Source organism: Helicoverpa zea, chromosome 9 (genome assembly GCF_022581195.2).
Source record: "Helicoverpa zea isolate HzStark_Cry1AcR chromosome 9, ilHelZeax1.1, whole genome shotgun sequence".
In the NCBI taxonomy this organism is placed as follows: domain Eukaryota; kingdom Metazoa; phylum Arthropoda; class Insecta; order Lepidoptera; family Noctuidae; genus Helicoverpa; species Helicoverpa zea.
Window position 1 is genome coordinate 4,314,928 of NC_061460.1, and position 19,760 is coordinate 4,334,687.

General features: G+C 34.3%; 1 protein-coding gene across 8 annotated transcripts in view; it reads left to right on the top strand.

Moving 5' to 3' along the window:
• Positions 1–216: 216 nt before the first annotated feature.
• Positions 217–19,760, top strand: part of LOC124632886 (voltage-dependent T-type calcium channel subunit alpha-1G-like) — a 131,261-nt gene continuing 111,717 nt past the window's right edge. For all 8 annotated transcript variants that reach the window (XM_047167876.1, XM_047167872.1, XM_047167874.1 and 5 more), the window contains exon 1: positions 217–450. The gene's annotated coding sequence lies outside the window, so the exon portion shown is untranslated. The remainder of the gene's footprint in view (positions 451–19,760) is intronic.

Here is a 19,760-nt window from a genome sequence, read left to right on the forward strand (position 1 = left end):
CCAGCAGTCTAGTTAATGTTTATCGTTAGTTGGAAATTTATGAATCTCACCGGATTCCGGGTAGCGTTACACTGGAAGCGAAAAAAAATTTAGCTACGCCTTGCTAATTTGGAGTATCTGAATACAGTGTAATCGCGGCGCGCGAAAATCAATTCAGTTTGTCCATCAATAGCAGCTACTTAGTTCTGGGGACCGTACCTGTAACAGGTATAGGTAGGGGAGTAGGGCGGGCGGGAGCGAAGGACCAGTGCACCCGACGCCACCGCCCACTGAGCACGTCTCACGCGCTCTCCACAACACGCGTCTACGAACCTATGCACAATATATAGTGGACAAGTGAACAGTGATCTTTATTTCAAGTGTTACATTTTTTTTTTGGATTTTATTTTTAAACGGCATTTTTTGAACGACTTTGGTTTGTCTTCTCAAGCTCCGTTGGTTCCGTTTTCGGTATGTATCTCATTCTTTTTTTGTAATTAATTAAAAATTTTAAGCTATATACTAACAGTCATAAAAAATAAGCCTTATAATAGTATGAATCTTTTTTAAATCACCGATCCAAAAATATGCCTGAAAAAAAATAAAAGCTTTATTGAAAGCGCCCTCGACATTTTACTTTCATACGTTTCAGCCATAAAACAAAATATAGCTAAAGAGAGTATTATGGATAACCTTTATCCGTAAGACTTCAGTAAATTCATGAAATGCATTCAGATAAATTACAGTACAAGCAAAAATTTACTTGCTACCCCATTACAAAGTATTACACTAGGATAATTTTCCAATGTAGAGTATACGCAAAACTTAGTTCACACCACAAATATAATAGTATAATGATAGTTAACAAAAGGCTTTTGGGGTCAGCCCTGGCTTAACTTGTTGCGTTCAGCTAATGTAAGTCGATGTAAAATGTAACGTATTTTATACTGCACTCCATCTCTGCATTGTGCTCAGAATGATAAATTAAGTAGGTTTCATTTAAATAAGTAAATAAATAATAAGTAAGTAAATAAATAAATCGATGGGTAGGTATAGTAGATATAATTAACGGTATAATCATATTTTCTTAATGGAGTACCACGTATCTGGAAGAATAATAATTATTTTGGGGTTAGGCTAAAATCAATCGATTTCTGATCTGATTGATTTTGGTATTAAAGTTTTGTTATAACTCACGATTACACGGTAAATAACAACTTTAATCCTAATTTTTTTTTTAATAATATTTATGCAAATAATCAATAACAGTACCTACCTATAAGTTAAATAATATATACAAGTTGAAATAGCCGCAAGTATATATATACATATAGCATGCGCATGAAGATAAGACAAACGTTTTTGTGCAAAAGAGTCCTTCGCAAAGCGCTGAATACTTAGAACAAAAAGATGCACCAATTAGCGTTTCGTTACATAGTCTGCAACGTTTATGAAAGCTTCCGCTGGAATATTATTTCAAAGACTAACTAAATATTGGGATTTTCATTTCCTTTGGTGTATTTTTAATTCGGTATTACAAACACCAAACATCTCTTTGAGCCTCCTACGTATTGAAGCTTTTAGGCCAATTAAACCTCTTTCAATATTATTAGTTCATAGACAAAAAGTATCCGGCCAAAAAAAAATGGAAAGAAAAATCGAGATTCAAATCTAAATTTTGAAATACAAACGTGAGATTATGGCATTCGAAAGTTTTACCTTTCCAAGATTCACCATTCAGAAAATTACACACTTGACATTTCGCAGCTAGCATTAATTGCTTCACTTAGGTAAGATTCTATTGTTAGAAAACAGGCCAATTCAAGGCCAGCCCTCCTCACGTAGATATCCGTAACAATCCAAATTAAACAATAGCACAAAATAGTTTCGATATTAATATCCAGTATCCAAAACCAAATCAAGTTATTAAAGTTTGTGGGGATTCTAAGTTTGGTCACAAAGGATAATTCTTAGGGGACTGCTAATCTGTATTTTGGCGATGGTCCAACTCCCAAGAGATTAGATAAGGCAATGGTTCGGCGAGCCCGTTGTTGTCATTAACTTTGCATCTCTGTAGGTCGGAATCCTCAGATTCTGTAAACATTCACTGAACGCTAAACGGTATAATGATGATTCAGTTTGTGACTTTGGGACGGGGATGACCCTTTTGATATGATTGTCAATTTGCTTGAGGATTTTTGAGGTTATTGCTCAAATCAAGAGGGATCCAAAATTTTGTTGCTTTCATAAATAAGTTATTATGTTTAGTGTTATCACTGATGGCATTACTACATACTTTTGTGTGTCTTTATGTGTGTGCTTGTGCACACTTTGCAAATGCACGCAATGTGCAAGTTCTGCAAAAGGTGCAAGATTTATTGCAATTCTTGCACAATGTATTATCAAAACTTTCGCATAATCATAACACTAGGTACACCTATAGTGCCATATTTTAAAGTTTTACTTTTCATGCAAAAGTTAAGGCTAAGAGCCAAAAACGCGCAGCAAGAATTTCATCCTCTATACCGTCGACAAGACAAATTGGATGAAACTTAAACTGAAAATTAAACCTGGCACAAAGCCTAAGCTAAGAAGATATCCATAATTAACTGTTCCAGTCATTTAAATTGTTTTTTGTTTTGCTATTGGAATTCATAATGTGCCAGCCACTTTGACATGCCCTTGGCACTTATGTAGGCAAAAAAATCTCATAACATTTGTCTTAAGACAAACGGGCTTGTGGTTTTCGTGCTAAGACTAAAATTATATCTATAAATTATATAGGTTAAGATAAGGCCTTGTTCATTCGCGACTTATTATTGAGACAACGATCAAGCATTTATGTATAAGGCTAATAAAAAAATGAGCCGTTTACTTAAAGTCTACGCCTTCACGAAAACTAATACAAAATAAATAAATAAAATAAAACTATATCGAAATTCAATGCATCGTAAAACCTTTCACCTATACATCAAAGTATTGTTACAATATTGGACTGTTGTTTGTGACATATATTCAGGCCGACATTGAGCTTAGAATTTATTGAACAAAAATATACCTACTGTGTTATGTGACTGTTTGAGCGTTTTATTTTTATTTAGTTTTCCAATTTTATTGTGTAACGAAAGTTAGTTATATTTGTGCAGTAATCAATAAAAACCTGTAGAATATAGGCCTGTCCTAAATTACTGAATATCACATACCCACTTTTCTCTAAATAAAAATGGTTATCTTTGATGTTCATTTGTTCGAAAAATACGACCGACTTCATGCATTGAGTCGAAGATTAGTGGTATGGTATAAAAGTTATCTTCCCTCCTCTCAATACTTATTTATCTTCCTTGTTTATTGTTTGTATTTATAGACGTGATTTGCGTATCTAGGTCGGGATGTGAAAATTGCAACTTTTATAAGGAAAACACACCCCATCTTTTGATAAAAGAGTATCTAAACTAAACTACTTATCGGAAAATTCTTTATATCTTTAAATTTGGATAAAAGGTTACGAATATACTAGCAATCAATAAACAATATACATTAGTGATTATGTGAATGTGTATGAACTGCTTTCAATAAATCGTTCAAGCTAAGTCTAGCCTGTACTTAAAATATCTGTCATCAGTCTGTCATTTTTGTAAAAGCCTGTTATTATCCACAAATAGAATGGTATCGTAATACTTCAGCTTTATTATAGAAATTGAGTTTTCAATTCCAGTGATGTGGAATACTAATTTTAAGATTGTTGTGTAGTTTTTCCTACCTTTGATTACAAAATATATAGGAAACACTCTTTAATGATACTATTGGTACTTATGACTACCGATACGATTTTCACTCTGCATTTTTTGTTTTATTTATTTGTCAGAGACTTGATATAGAATGTAGAATATAGGTGGTTCAGAAATTCATGTTTTACGTAGGTACATGATGTTTGAATTTAAGGTAAACCTCCGACGCCTCGACATAGGAGAGGTATACCGTCTCCATCCAAGAAACGTGACTCGTGACTATAGACTTCCCTGCTTTTCTGTATAGGTGTACTACAAAACTGTAGAACTCAAACTGAATATGCAAGTTCTCGTCTAAATAAACCAAGAGTTTGAAAGAATTCTTTCAGCACAACACAGAGAGGAAAACTTTTGAATAATTTCGCGTTGAAAAACTTTCAGTGAATTGTTAGGCTCTTGGCAGGGAAATAAAGAGTTCCTAAACTATAATTTGATTTTATTGCACCGATGCATCGGAACTTTTATATAAGTACGACTATTTGTGGAACAATAAAAACGCTATACGTTATGTCATCGGAAATTCTGATGCTATTAATAGTTTTTCAATAAAAAATGTGCTAAACTTAATGAGTGTACCTCCCTCCTATTATCCCGCAACCATCCGTGCATCGCGCATTGTACCATAGTCAACGATTTCATTCACACTTTACTGTCAACAAGTCAACACACGTGATTACTACTCAAATTGTTGAAGCTGAGAAATCGTCCACAAACGACCATATACAAACAAACTTCTCTAACGTGACTAAACACATAACAAACAGCACAATATATTACTGTCCTAAATAGAACAAGAAACCCATATTCTCTCATTAATCGTAACTTGGATACAATAACAATACAACGTACCGTTAATCCCGTTGATGGTTAAATTATGAACGATAGTGCGAAGCTCCGGGGAACTCGACCGACATTTCGATTTTTCCCGCCGGGAGTTTGCGAAGAATTATTTATAGACAGCCGGAGCCCGGGGCAGGTCTGAGGTACTCGTATCTCGAGCAAAACCCAAGGATTGTTGGAAGAACCTAGCTTTGTTGCATTACTTACTGTTCAGCCACATTTAAGCGGTGACCTGAACAGCTCTTAGTAGTTAATTACGCTAGTAAAAACTTCTAATGAATTTTCTTAGCAAGTCGCGATTTTGTGAAAGTTTACGTTTGTTGGGTTAGGTGACGTTGGTTTTAATAAAGTCGAGGTTTAATGTTACACAGTTTGTCTTCACCGTAATTTAATTAGGAAAAAAGTCAAACATTAACTAAAGTGCGGGTCGTAGTGACCAGAAATGTGTGTGGCTTAGCATTCCGAACTTTTGTTTGTGAAATGTTCTTTGCTACGAATTCCACAAAAGTATATGGATGTACATCAAGGTATACAACATACATATTTTATAAGTGTCAATTGCATCAACTGCCACCGCCTAGATTAAAACCACAAGATATCAATTTATTTGTAACAAAACCCTGACACCTATGAACAAGTTTCAATGATCAAGATCATACCTTCGAAGAGCAAGTCCACAATATAAAAGTACATAAATACCTGTTATTTGACGGTAGATACAATAACAGATTCACGGTCAGCTATATAACGCCGCATATATCATTGGGGGCAATAAAGTTTTATGTCGGATTCCAGCTCTCTAATACTTCGGAACTAGCAGCCAAAATAGATCAATATCGGTTGCAAATATCTGTTGCTACCTCATATTTTAAGATTGTTTGCTAGACTTTTAACACGTACTTGAGCAATATACGATATGTACTTGATACTAAGTAGAAGAAGAACTATGTTATTTAGTTCGTATTTTTGCGTGCCAATTAACCACCTTCATGTATGCTCTGTATGCAGTGATGACTTACGGCACCGAAACGTGGTCTCTCACTATCGGCCTCATCTCAAAGCTCAAAGTCGCTCAACGAGCTATGGAGAGGGCTATGCTCGGAGTTTCTCTACGTGATCGAATCCGAAACGAGGAGATCCGTAGACGAACCAAAGTCACCGATATAGCCCACCGGATTAGCAAGTTGAAGTGGCAATGGGCAGGCCATATTGCTCGCAGAGCAGATGGCAGATGGGGCCGAAAAGTGCTGGAGTGGAGACCACGGACTAGCAAGCGCAGCGTAGGACGTCCACCAACGAGGTGGACAGACGACCTTATAAAGGTCGCCGGAAGACGCTGGATGCAGGTCGCTTCCAACAGATATCTGTGGAGATCAAAGGGGGAGGCCTATGTTCAGCAGTGGACGTCCTATGGCTGAGATGATGATGATGATGATATATGCTCTTTAACCGTTTTTTTTTGGGAAACTAATAAAAACCAACATGGTAAACCCTATGAGAAATAAATGATACACGATAAATAATTTATTTTACAAAAAACCGACTGCCGCGATAAAAATATTGCTCAGTTTACCTTTTTCATTTTTATCGAGAGTCGAATAAAGCGGTTCCATTAGTAATGTACACATTGGCAGGTTATTCCTCCCAGGAGGGTAGATAGAATTTTCCCAAATCATAACACAACCGTACCTCATAATAAAATACTCCAGAATGGAAAAGGTTAACTAAAAAGAGTTCCACGATTTCAAAATCTTTATGAAGACGACCAGCTTTTCATTTACCATTTTACGAGTCTTTCAGAATCTAGTAAATTCTTTACACAATATTGCCTATTGAAGCCGTATGTAGAAGCATATTGGATTTGGCCGACATATTCAGGGGAGGCGTATTCATTCGCGTGAATATAAGAGAGTAGTGGATATATAAGGATTTGTCGTCAAAGCTCTACTCGCGTATTCCGAAAAATATTCCTCCATAATGTTATGTAAGTAACCTGTTGAAAATTTGACGAAGAAAATATTTGTACGGATTTTTTGCGAGTTTTTTTTTTCTTGTAAAAAGTTCAGTCGGTGCAGCCGGGGCTTTTTATTGCTCTCTAGAGGAATTCGCGACTTTTAGTACTTATGTTCTGATGCGGTTATTTAACGCTGTTGCGTTGAATAAACTGTAGCGTAGGCCGCAACGAAAATAATTTATTTGGAGTCTGCTAATGGTTCTTGAGTTTTTGACTCATATTTTAATTGATGTTGAAAAGAAAAACGGCTCAGTGAAGGTCTAAAATAATTTTTATTTAAAATATTAAATTCCTGCTCAATCAACAGTATTGTTTTGATAAAATTAATGTTTTCAAATTAAAATTAATAAAATGATAATGCTGCGTATTTTGCGTTAAAAAAATTACTCATTCCATCTGAATTTGTTAATTTTTTTTTTAATTTGTAGACAAGGCCATGACAAAGTAGTATGAAAGAGAAAATTCAAATGTCGCGATAACAAAACGTTTGAGTGATTTTATACGCAAATTATTATTGTTTCATAATAAATCGAAGACGCTCATTTGTTCTTCCTACTTCCTTATTGGACCAGCATTGTTTTGGAACCTGTCAAAATTTGGAAATTTCGAGGACGTTCTCAGGGGGCTGGAGCTACGATTTTTTCAAATTATAATAAAGAACGACAAAAATACCCTCCTATCGAGAGCGAGCATTGAAAAGGGCTTCGAATACAAAATGTTTTCCAAAAAATCTTATTTTCATGTTTTTTATGGTGGCACATATTTTACGAAATGCCTGCGTCGCCCTTCGGGAATTTTAATAGGCTGTTTATTAAGACGTAACAATGAACGTAAATTATATTTAGCTAGGTATAAGTAACAGGGGTTATTTGTAATTCATTAGTCGCGATAAGAGAACTGATTAACGGTTAAGGTTGTAACAATAAATAAGATTTAAATGAATAATGAAAGTTATAGTTTCTTGAGATTATAGTCTGACACCAGTCTAACCAAGGGGTATCGGGTTGCCCGGGTAACTGGGTTGAGGAGGTCAGATAGGCAGTCGCTTCTTGTAAAGCACTGGTACTCAGCTCAATCCGGTTAGACTGGAAGCCGACCCCAACATAGTTTGGGAAAAGGCTCGGAGGATGATGATAGTTTCTTGAGATTATTTTTATTGTAAGTTTAGGTTTTTGTATTAACAGTGCCAATCTAAATTATTATCAATTATTATCATATATAGTAAAGTCATTCATTCTTATTCAGGAGTCTTATCCATTATGTTTTGGTTATATTCATAAGGTGCTTCTAAGAACTCAGATGCCAGAAATAATACTTACTCCTCTACAGTTATTTATTCAATATATTAGTTAACATGGATGACCTGTTTAATTCACTAAACCCTAAAAATGTAACTTGTGAATAAAATAAAAGCTGAATTTTAAAGTAAATAAGTAAGTAGCTAGCTTTTAACGTAAAATAGATTTGTGTACGAATTAAATTAATGCTTTTGGGTGTTGCCCATTTAGCGAACTCTCAACTGCCTGAAATGTTGATAAAATGTGACCGATGTTTTGCTATATATGTACATACTCGTACATATTAATTAAATATCGGAATACCCTATTTGAAAATGTTGTCATTGCAACTTTGACCAGCATGTTCTTAACAGATATAAACCCAAAGTCAAGCAGAAGGAGTAAACGTAGACAACTAAGTTAATTAAGCAGGTAATTATGAATTTTACGCCTAATTTACATAATAATAAGCACCGAAACATATGTTTTCAGTTCTACAACCGCGGTAATAACTTCCAAATCTTAATAAACCATTATTACTCTTGAAGTTAATGGATGCGAGACTAACTCAACAATTAAATACACTTTACAATTTTCAGTTCTGTTCACTAAGTTCCGAAGTAACTTAATTGATAAATACTTAATCACTTGAGCGATCAATTCTTGAGAATAGTTAAAAAGTTGAAGATTACTTAATTTGAAATTCTCGACAGGTACTTCAGCTGTTGACTATGATTAATCACCGATTTGCATTTAATTTTCAATTTATTTATGCTTATTATTATTCAATACTCAATACTCAATAACTTTATTGCATTCCATAATGTGTACAGGCTGGTGGGTAAAATTAAAAGAAACAATTATGGACCCTGTCGGGCACAGCAAAGTTAGTTTTTAGAGGAGAGGACGAAGAGCGCTTTTTAAACTTAATAATATTGAATTAAATGTAGAAAATCTTATTATAGGTATTTAGATATTTGAGTAGGTATTATTTCTGTGTAGATTTATTTCTATTTTACTTATTTATTAAATTTATATTCGTTTATTTATATATTATTAATTTATATTATAAATATTCTATATTATGTATTAATCGTTATTAATTATTTTATTTATTTATAAATTAGCTGTAGTTTTTTTATATATGACTCAATAGTTATTCACCACCATGAAAATTTTTCTCCCTTTCACGGCAAGGGCAGATGTCGAGGAAGAAAAAAATGGGATAAAGTTTTCTGAATCTTGAATAGGATAATGTTTTTCTTCACTTTCGATACATTACTTAGGTGCATATAGTAAATTCATAAGTCATAAAACAAAGCCTAAATTACACAACACCCAGTACCTGCAGAGCTCATGACAGGACAATAAGATAATCCTTGTCACAACCAAAGTCAACGACCTTACCCATCACACTAGAACACACTACACATCTCAACAACTAACAACGGAGCAATCACGCGTCGTTTACCAGCCACCAGCACAAACAGATCAACAAGGTACCAGCTACCAGGGCAACATATCGATTGAAGCGTTCACGGCCATTCTCTGCCGAATGATTAATGACGCTCTCACACACTGAGTTTATCAAAGCAAATGTTGCTGCTGTGTTTCATGTTATCCTGGTAGGTATTTCGGAGGAGCTCAATGCGATTTGCAGATACTGGTTTCGGTAGAGGAAAAATACTGATAAAAATACTACTGGTGTGAAAACAAGTTGAGGGAAGTATTTTTGTTGTGTTAAACATGCTTCATATCAGGGCTGTCCATGATAGATATCGTCCTAGCCCAATATATCTAAATTAATGTCATTAATTTACTGTGTAGACTGTTCAATATCTCCATGTTACCATACAAAAATTGTAAATTGGTAGAGGTATTCCATTGGACAATTCAATTTTCTAATAAAAGCCTTTTTCAAATAGATCAAGCGATCTTCTCTTACAAAAATAACATTTCCCGAACTGATCACTAATTCAAACACTTAATTCAAGTAAAAATGTCAAACGTTAAAAAAGAGAACTGAAACGTGTAAAACAACTTTGTGGACGGTCACCACTCGTTTTATCGAGTCTATCCTCGCACAAGAGCTATTATTTTAAACTTGAAGGCAGCCATTTTAAATAGTTCTGCTCTGATGGACGGTTGGAAACGGAACTCGTTAAAAGTTAGCAAGACATTGTACTGAAAGTAGGTGAAATGTTTGCTGGTCTTCCTTTTGTTATGCTGCAAATGTTTCTTACGTTTGCAAGGTCATGTGAAATTAACTGGGAAGGTCCATTTGTCTCTTAAAACTTTAGCTTTATCTCGTAAAGGAGTCTTCAAAATGAGCTTTTAGCATTGTTCAAAGCAGAAATAATATGTGAAAAATATTTGACTTGGTCGAGTACGAGCCGAAAAATATTTAATGGGAGCGTAATTTTAACTCATTGAGCTTGAATTTTCCATTCAATTTACACAAAAAAAATATCAAATAAATGACTACTTAAGTATATACCAACCAAATGATCCAATAGGAAAAACAATTGAAAACCTACGAACGAAATCGAAAATCAAGCGTCCGAATAATGCGAAGTTTTTGCGAACCCTTGAAAAAGTACAAGTAAATCGACAGCAACAATTGCTGCTTTCACAGGCAGACAAGAATGCTTCAGATGTATATATATATATTATTGGATTATTTTCTGCTACAAACGAAAAGGTTTTCGGGTCAAGAGTTGCGGCTTCGAGTGCCGTGCTCCGGATAGCTGCCGGTCGTTACACGTACCGATGTTTACCAATCATAAAATAGCGAAATTATGCTCTCTGCTCGCTCGCCGCCATATTCTGACGATGCGAATTGACTGATTTCAGAACGCCGAAATTCTATTTTAATTTGCGTTTGTCAACAATTTTGCGCAAATTGCAAATGACAATGGTAATTATCAATCTGAATATCCGTTCCTAAACACGCATATTTGAATGGTAATCCATTACTTGCTCATACTAAATGAGCATTTGATTAATGATGTATGTGTTTTATGGACATGTTGAGTGACTAAAAAGGTTTGGGATACAGCTCGCTTAATTTGTGACGTTGGGTAAAAACATTTCAAGGATAAAACATGCAACAAATATTCAGAGTAAAACTTATGCTTCTAAAGGCTTAAAGTTCAAATATCAAAGTACACAAGATAAACAAAAGCAATTTTGTAAAGTTTAATGGATGAGAATTAATAGCTCTTAAGTTACTCTAATTCGCGATATGATAGTCTGTAGATCGGTCCCGAGATTTCCGCTTCGCCCGGTAAAGTATTACGTTTCACGGTACATGTATCTCACGAATTTTCCTCAGGAGCTCAGCACAAATCCAGATTCTAATTCTAAATAAGCTGATAGAAATCTTATTTATTCTTATCTCTGTAACAGAAAATTTAGAGGACATAAAGTGATATTAAATTTTAGGCTGTTACATTTTATTTGGTCGCCACTGCTCAGCATTGAATATTCATATTTTAAATCCTCAACTCCAAAAAAATATGAATAAATGAAAATGTACGAAACAGAGCGGGCACTATTCACAGAATTCGTACCGTAATTAAAACATCGTGGAAAAGAAAAATAAAAATGGTATTTTTATTAAAAATAATTGGAATACCTCACCATTCATTCAGAAGCAATTACGTAAATATTATATATGGGAAAAGAATGTGTCCCAGATATCACATCCCACTGAACATTGGAGAAGTAAAAAGGTCACCATTACTACCCGGTTTCTATTCAGGCGGAAAATATCGCGGCCCGAAAAATTCAATAAAAAAGTTGTAAGACCAAATCCCCGTCGGAGATAGGATTGGGCGATTTCTACGTGATTTGTCGCGAAGAGATGAGGTTCCAGCAAGCATGACGATGATCTATTGTGACCGAGCTCCCGAGGGCGCTTCTAAGTGAATATTTTTCTGACTGGCAATCACTCGTGGTTCCGTGTTCCGATGTCACGAGAACTTGGATTAGATTTTTTCTTTTTTCTTGTGAATGGTAGGTAATGTAATCAGTTTTGAATTTAGAATGTTTTTTTTTTTATTCAAGTATCTAAATAAATATGGGCTTAAGCTACTTTAATGTTCAGTATTATCATGAAACGTACGTAGGTATCTAATTATTGAAGCGGGATCATAACAACGAAATTTTTCTTAGAGAAATACTTCTATCCACTCATAAACTTAGCCAAGCTTGCTTGCAAATCCAAATAAAATGGAAAAGATGCAATATATTCCTCGAACATCAACATTCAGCGTTCATGAATTCAAATTCTATTCGCTCCACCTGTAGCTGGAAATGCAATATAATGCAGTTTCATTCCGATGCTGCATCAGAAACACATCATATGACTTATGTATGTTCCTATGTTATTGAAATCTTCGTAGATTAATTTATATCCTCGTTATTTTTTTACGTGTTCTTTTGTTAAGTATTAGAAGATTTTTTTCTTGTGTGTGTACTAATTATTGTTATTTGAGGTCTTTTCTTGGTTATATACGAGTACAGAAATTTACTTGTAATTTCATTTACTTTATAGGTACGTATGTGCTCCTTCAAAATATACGATGTCCTTTAAAAACAAGTTTTACACAAATTAATGTTTTGTTCTATTCCTTCGATAGTCAAATGCAGTAGATTTAATATTTGAATTTATATAAAACTGTTTCTTTTGAATATACCTAATAGATAACTGGCACGCACAATAACGTGTCCTTTAAGTGATCTGCCTTTACATAAAGTATTTATGTTATGTTATCGTATTTTGTTTCTAACTATTTATCCTACCACGCAACTGTCTAATCTAAAGAGTTAGTAGGCATTTGTTTTCTTTCTTTTCTATTGTCGTTGTGTTAAAAGAATCTGCAATTACCATTCAGTTTTGATACGAGAGAAATAAAACAAAGTCAATACGTTACTGTCTATTTTGAAAACTAAATTATATTTTTATTATACTTGTACCTTCATTGTACTGTCAGCTGCAAAGCTACCCCGCATAAATAAATAAATAAATTATACACTTTTGTCTACAAAACCGAAAAAAGATCATAAAACCATTAGCAAAATGACACGAGACATTTTATAGATTTATTCAGCTCACAATATGTATTAATATTTTCCTCTTGCGGTCCGTTTCACGTTTCGTGTCCGCGGGACGCTTAATGGGGTAGTTTCCGTATGTCCGTCGCCATGTTCACGTATAACGGAACGTAATGGAACACATTATGTGAATTTATATGGCTTGTGGATTCCCCAACGATTAAGGGGACGACTTTCTTTTAGGATTATACTGTGATTTTTGGATTACAATAATTACGGTTCCTATCGTATACTCGTATATATCGGTAATCTTTAGGGACGTAGATACACCAAAGAAAACATACAAACTTAAAATAGGTAACGTATACGTTCATAGGACCAAATTGTATATTGATTTTTTGGAAATTAATTAAATAAAATCGACAGACAATTATTCGTCAAAAGAATGATTTACACTCATTATTTTTATTTTCATTTACATGCATAAAATCTTACAAATAAGTTATCAGGGACAGAAACTACAACACAAATAGAGGAAAAATACTTTTCCTACTAAATAATACAAGCTAGCTAGTAAAAGCTACACGTGTTGCGAAAACTGGAATTGATACGGACAATGGGCACTTTGTATGGGATTTGGTACCCGCTCCAACAGCAACGTATTATATATCATTAGAAAGGTATTTACGTGAAGAATAATAAAAACTATGGAGCTTGCCTCAATTAGCTGTCCGATCCAAGAACGATAAAAATTGAATAGACATAGAAACAAATATGTCATCCATATATGCAAATTCATTAAGAGGCATTTATGTCGTCAGTGTAATAATTTTAAACTCAGTTAACAGACATCTTACATTGATTGATACACTCTATTATAATCTAAAGGTTGTAATAGTCTATAGAGTCATACTACGGAAACACAATCGTCATCTGATTTGACAAAAGTTCAAAACATTTCTATTCATCTTTTTTTAAGAAGAAATTCACCATTATCTCAGCACCTCTTGAGGAGCAAGATTGAGTCGTAATATGGACTATATAAACATCGTCTCCTGACTTTTTAACCTCAATTGATTGTAAATACTGAAAGACTTTCATCAAATACATAAGCTGGTTCTGCGTGAACTGCAAAGGTTTGCACAGTCTTTTTTTAAATCAATCGGCAGGCAAACATTCTAAAAAGGCCAAATTCCTGTTTTTTTCTTACTTTACCAGTTTTTATTCAAAACAGTTGGATTTAAGAACTTCATCTACGTTGATGATTTATGAACATTACACATTCTATTAGTCGATGTCACGGGAAATGGACAAGGATTTCGGACTAGTCGTCATAGTAAACATTTTTTGCCTTGCCAAGACCTACGCAATGGTACTAGATTCAACACTGTTGGACAGGGTACCAAAACGCCCATCGTCCTTACTCTATCTATATTCTGCTGTTTACTATCTAGTAAGGTTCTTATTTCCTAATAAAGTCTTTTCTCCGTATCAACTACGTGACTTTTATCATAAATAGTGCAATCGCGGCTTCTAATGTCTTTATCGAGTAGTGAACTGCGATTGTATTTTGTTTCGATTCGATTACTGAAATCGGCAAAGAGACTGTTTATTTTTTGTGTTCACATTACTGTTTGTGACAATGGTTATGGTCCTGGACAGTAATTGAATACTAAGCAGGATTTGGACGAGTATTTTAGGCTACCTAGATCTATACTAATACTTTTATAGTGCTATTTTCGAAAAGTATTTGAGTTCTAATGAATTGAATCAATATAGACTAGGTTTATTCAAACTCTTTTGATTGGTTTCTGATTACATAATGATAAGTGAGTTTCTGATAGATTTTCCTTGGATTTCGAAACAATCCTCGCGATAAAATGAATATAAGAAAAGACTTGATTCATAAATCGAAATTTTGATAAACAAATCCTACTTTCCAAACTATTTAAGATATTAAGGTCCTACTTTTACAATATAGAAAAGTTACACAACAGAATAAAAATAAATGCTTTCTAGCAGATAAGTTGTCGTGGGGCAAGGAAGTTATACTGAAGCCAACGAGGCGTGAAGGAGTCGTGTCGCATGGCAAGCCGGATCGCGGGACACACTGATTGTTGCTATACTGTCTAGAATTTTCTAAGTTTTATTTTGATAATGTTATATGTTTGATCTTGTGGAAAAATTGGTACGGCTAAAATAATATTGAAAAATATATTTTTATAGAAAAAGTACTATTGCATTAATTTTTACCTAAGTTTGCACGAAAGCTCTTTATTATTTGATTAAAACTTATGTAAGTTATTAAGTTTCTGAGTACCTAACTTCAGTAAGTCATTAAGTTTCTGAGTAGGTACCTACCGTATAATTTCTAAAACGATCAGTAATTAAAATGGTAATAAAGTAACTCTAGAAGTAAGCAACTAAGTAGAAAATACTTAAATAGTACAGAATATTGGAATTACTGTAACTAAGTTAATTTAAATTATACCTAAATAAATAATTTTAAACATAATTAAATAAGTATTTCAGGTCCAATGAAAAACTTAAAACAATAGCCAACCAACGCCCGGGTGAAGTTTACAAAATCCAACGATAGTTTAACTTTTCACGTCAGCGTTATTGGAATTTTTTAAAACGTTAACTTTCTCGTTAGCCTTCACAAAATAACTGGAATATGAAATGCTATGTAGAGCGAAACTTAATAAAAACGTTGTTTTTTAAATTACACCAGGTATTTACTATGTTGTTGGTATAAATCTTATTTCGATATGAAGACCGTTCTGTCGGGACTGCAATCAGTCCCGATTGTAAAAACCGACTTATAAAGAAAAACGAACTGTCACACAAAAAATCCTTCATAAAGTTTAACAAACACAGTTCTACAATAGAGTTTACTCTAACATCCCAATCAGAAGTTGCAGTCCCCAACAGACATTAAAAAAAAAAAAAAAACAAACTATAAAAATTCACTACAATAATACTTAGAGGTTAATAGTAGCTCAGGACCATCATCATCCTCCGAGCCTTTTCCCAATCTTGTTGGGGTCGGCTTCCAGTCTAACCGGATTCAGCTGAGTACCAGTGCTTTACAAGAAGCGACTGCCTATCTGACCTCCTCAACCCAGTTACCCGGGCAACCCGATACCCCTTGATTAGACTGGTGTCAGACTTACTGGCTTCTGACTACTCGTAACGACTGCCAGTAGTAGTAGCTCAGGACCAATTCGGATAATAATTGGCGATTCAGTTAATCGTCGTTCTACCGTACATAATAATATAATTTTAAGAGTTACTTACTCGTTAAACAGCGTTTATTAAAAAATATCTCATACCTTTGTACTACCTATTTCGATAAAAATTGGTAAGCTAAATAAGCAAGTAGATACTTCTTAAAAAAAGGTAGGTAAACGGTAAATAGTCAAGTAGGTACATCTCTAATCTATGCATAGCTACATCACATTGGTACCCCATGCCAAATAGAGCGTAAGTAAGCCGATATTTTGGTAACGCTGTCCCTACATTAACACTCTGTACAGAGTTAGCTATCAGTTTTTTTTATATTATCTTTTATCTTTACGCTCCTTTTCCCTAACAGGTTGAGTAGGATTTCAAGTGGTGCTCATATGAAGTGGTTTTGTTGTAGTTACATGTAGGTGCTGTGCTGACATCAAAGAGAAAATGAACTGGCAGTTTAAGCTAAAGTAGATTAAAGGACTCTTTAAAATAGCAACAAATACATGCTTGAGAATGTAATAGAAAAATTGCATTGTTGCTAGAAACTATGGCTGCAGTTGAGATGATAAAAATATTAATTCAGGAATATCAACACAAGAAATCTGGCAAAGAAAATTAGACAAAGCTGAAAAAAACACAGTAACACAATATATTTCGCATTTCAACTCTCATTTTTCACGTACATTCGAATTTACGAGGGAAAGTGTGAAGTTCACAACTGTTAACAGTAGTTCCCAGTTTTTCCATCCATTAATTTGAGTTAAGACAAATGCGATGTTGAGTGGGAGCGTTCACGCAAAAAACAAACGACACCTCGACACCGAACTTAGTGTTTTTGTGACTGTTTTGTACTAACATTTGTATTAAGGTTTTGTAGTATTCGAAATTATTGGAATCGGTCCACTACTAGTGAAAAGCTCGAATATGATTGAGCAATATAAATACTTACCTATATCAAATCGTGATTAGATCATCATCTACATATCAGCCTATTTAAGTAGTAACTATTGAGTGACCTGTGCTATTGCCGTAGGTATCTCTCAACGAACGCCAACCATCCCGGTCTTGGTCTTGGCCACACCGCCGCGATTACTTACTAGACTAGAGTGAAAATTAGATGGTAATTAAATTCACAGATGTTATTCATTTCACATTAGGTATATATCCGGAAGTTAAGAAAGTTGGCCTTCTCATATCTACACACATATTCGAAATTTAAAAAGCGCTCGGACAGTGACGAATATGATTTTGAGGAAGGGAACTAAACGTAAAACGAAAGTAACTTACTTTATAACTGTGATATAATACTTTAAAGTTTGATGTAAAATGATTCCTTTACACTCTATTTATTTTGCATCACACTTTGAAATACCTACTATTTCACAATATTTCATCACATGATATAAATTATGCTATTGCCATAGAAGAGTTTTGTTATTATCTTGTTTTCCAAGACGTTGTCAACAACATAACACCAACAGACCACCCCTAGCCCAAATAACGAAACAAAACACCAAAAACAAGTGAAAGACATTATAAAATACAAACAGCTACAAACAATCATTTTACATCAAAATCGAGGACAACAATACAAATTGCGAATACATCCCAATCAAAATTCAATTCTGTTGACATGACGTCCTTCCGCTTCAGTGTGATTTCTGTTAATCTCATAACGGGGTGAGCATCAAACGAGCCCTCGGAGACAATACGCCTGTCATTGTTCACTCGCTCCACTGGGTAGCGCCACGCAGTCGTCACGGCAACACCACGGCTACGTCACGGCAACGGTTTTCTAAATAACACTTTTGTGATATAGACTTATACTTTTTGAACCTTTTTAGAGATGAAAATGAAATAGGAAAGTTCATCGAGCCTTTTTAAGGCTGTAATTAATCACTGCTTATAGACATTTTCAATAAAGAAGCATCGCACCTTTGAAGTTCACCTTTACAACTTTCAATTTTTTCATGCCTTCAAAAGTTCGATTGAAATTGGTACTTACGGCTGTAAGCGTAAATTTATTTAGCCAAACTATAATTTTCCCTAGAAAAATCTAGGGTTTGTCAGCACGATAAGTACTTAGTTCGCTTAAGCCTGAGCTGTTGCTCAATTATGGTGGTTTGACACTATTTCCACTCGTGGTCAGATCGTCATGTTTGATAGCATGCAGCAAAGTGCTGCCATACGTTATTTTGGGACTTTCAACCAGTTATTTTTTCTTTCCATTGCACGTTGTTTTAGAATGTATGGTGGGAACAGGGCAAGAAGATGATGATGGTGTCAGATTTCCTTTTTACTTACTCTGTAAACCATAACATAAAATCAAATAATATCATCATTTGCTATCAAAAACTCTATAACACAACTGTCATAATCCACTTTCCGCATGAGAAATATAGTTCATCATTGCCGATTAGTAATGGAGCCTAGCTATCTGAATTACCGTAATAGCTATAGCTAGGCCGATTAAATTAGTCAATTAGGCCATCGTGCCCGTTATGCAATACCTGTAACACGACCTAATACATTTTAGTAATTGGTTCCATCAAAACTGAAATAGCCACGTGATTTAATGAGCGGAATGGTAGAATAGAATTATGTAATGTTCATTGTGCTTGTGTGCTAATGAACGATCTAGTAACCTACTGGATTTGGGGTAAAAATGGGGCTGAGATCTTCTACAAAATTGGAAACAACATTTTCAACAATCTTCATTCTATCATTTCGGACCCGGCGCCTGATCTTCAATATTTGGTATCATTACGTTATTTTAAGTACAACCAATTTACTTAGGGACAGATTCATATTAACTAGAAAATAGCCTTCTAGTCTCCTGACCGACTAACGATTCAAAACGAAGTAAAAATACACTGAAAAATATCATTTTGCACGATTTATCACTGCGTACGTGAGACACTTAGCTTTTACTACACAAAACAAGTAATATGTCTTGCTCATAGTAAAGTTTATAACACGAACAAGGCCAATTCAAAGGTCTTAAACATATGACTGACAATTTGTTCGACAAAATGCTACTTATGTTACCGTTGTAGTCCCTTGAAATACAAAATTGTTTTAACATGTTGGAGGATATTTAACGAGCAGTGTAAGTAGGAGACAAACTACTTGGTTTATGAATGTTTAGAAACGTAGTACATTTTCTTTCTTTAATGTAATTATTCTTAGTTTATACGTATTTTGTAACTAAAGAAAAAATGTGAAGGAAACCTTGACTGAAATTGCCTTTTCGCCTTGAGAAAATTTGGTGACTAACGCTCATTTCTTCCGTATAAGAAGAACCATGTGCCCTGCAGTGGGGCAATAGATATAAAGGCAGGTGAAAATAAAGTATTCATTAGATTCGTAGTTATATCTATTATGTATTGAGCCCTTAGCATGGGTCGTCATCCATATATTTTCAAAACTGTTTTCATTGCATGTTTGAAGTATCGAAAAAAAAGCTATTTTTTTTGGAAAATAAAATTAAAAAGAAAGTTTTATTTCAATGAGGTAACCAAGACAAATTAAGAGTGCTCTGGTAGATAACACTGTTAAGCGTAGGAG